A 1658-nucleotide genomic window follows, 5' to 3' on the forward strand; every position below is an offset into this window, starting at 1 on the left:
GGGGATACCAAAACTGTGGTGTCAATCAAATAGCACAGAATTCTTGGGGGGAAGAATTAGACTCTTTAACATGTTTATGGACCCGATGGAAGCTATGTCAAGATAGAATGGCTTTATATTTTTATAATAGTGGTTTCTACGCTTTTGTAGCAATACTTTTGAGTTACCATCAGACAAGAGGATATATGTTCAAGAATGTTCAGAAAGTTCCTTTCACAATAACAAAAACCTAGAAACATGTTCCACGTGGTGCTTCCTTCCGCCATGGCAGCCATGGAAGAGTAGCAACCATGGCTGTGTGCTACCCTATGGCTGTGGGCCTCAACAAGGGCCACAGGTGCCCAGGAAGGTGAGCAAGCCGAGGCCCAGCCACGTCACCGAGCACAAGTTTGTGGGGGCAGGATCCAGCAGGTGTGCGGCTTCGTATCCTCTGAGCAAAGGGCCATGGAGCTGCTCAAGGTCTCCAAGGACAAGCGGGCACTGGAGTTCATCAAGAAGCGGGTGGGCACCCACATCAGGGCCAAGAGGCAGAGAGAGGAGCTGAGCAACGTGCTGGCCGCCATGAGGAAGGCCGCAGCCAAGAAGGACTGAGTGTTGCCTAGTCCCCCGAACCCCACCCAATGATAATAAAGCCTTTCCGGAAACTGGGAAAAAAACACACTTAGAAACAATAGAAATGCCTAACAATGGGAGAGTTCAGGAATAAACTCTGATGAGCTCACACAATAGACTATAATACACAGTCAAAATAAATACACTATAACAACACACAAGAGTGTGAATGAATCCTATTGTTACCCAAAGGAGGCTCAAAGTTTCAAGCCTTTCCATGCCTTGGTCCTGGTTTCGCTAGGAAGATTTCAGGCGAAGAACAAAATTCAGACTGGAGTCAGAGGAAAGATTTGTATAGAGTGAGTTTATTTAAGGGGATTCTTTGTAAAAGATGTCAAAAGGGCCCTTAGCTAGTCTAAAAGGATTGCTGTGGTGGGGGGGAGCAGGAATAAAAGGTCTGCTGGCATGTAGAGTTGAACCTTCTATTTTGCTGACAATGCACTGCCCGTTATAGGCTGTCTGTATGGCAGGTCTTCTGCTATTGGCTGGTCCTCCATAGTGTCCCTTTTCCCAGGTCACTCCAGACTTCACACTGTGCTCTTGTCTCAGACCCAAAACCCAGGAGTCTTTCTCCACCTAGTCTTCACTGTCTCTGGTCTCTTCCATTGATAAGGAAATGTCTATCTGTCCTTCACCTTCCTCTGTGCTGGAGAGGTACGTACAGGGAAATAGGTCTCCACCCCGTTGGTTACAATGTCGGCCAGATTCATGCCATCACCACCTCTTCTTCCGTTGCCAATGGCATAGTGATTACAGGTTGGGCTGCTAACCACAAGGTCAGCAGTTCGAAACCATCAGCAGCTCCTCAGGATAAAGACAATGCTTTCTACTCCTGCATACATTTACAGTCTCAGAAACTCACAAAGCTGTTCTATCCAGCCCAAAGGGTCATAATGAGTCAGTATTGACTTGATGGCAGTGAGATCTACCTAAATATTACTACACCAACTAGTGCTGATTGTATTTCCTTATCTTGAATTGGAACCAGAAGCTAGTTGACACAGGTTTGAAAACTAGTAGCCCAAGGAGCAGCCTACAGACTAGTT

General features: G+C 46.5%; 1 pseudogene; it reads left to right on the top strand.

The window, feature by feature from the left end:
* Nucleotides 1-290: 290 nt before the first annotated feature.
* LOC101652012 lies at nucleotides 291-591 on the top strand (annotated as a pseudogene).
* Nucleotides 592-1658: the final 1067 nt, after the last annotated feature.

This window comes from Echinops telfairi, unplaced genomic scaffold (genome assembly GCF_000313985.2).
Source record: "Echinops telfairi isolate 266 unplaced genomic scaffold, ASM31398v2 ScPeMD7_17;HRSCAF=63, whole genome shotgun sequence".
In the NCBI taxonomy this organism is placed as follows: domain Eukaryota; kingdom Metazoa; phylum Chordata; class Mammalia; order Afrosoricida; family Tenrecidae; genus Echinops; species Echinops telfairi.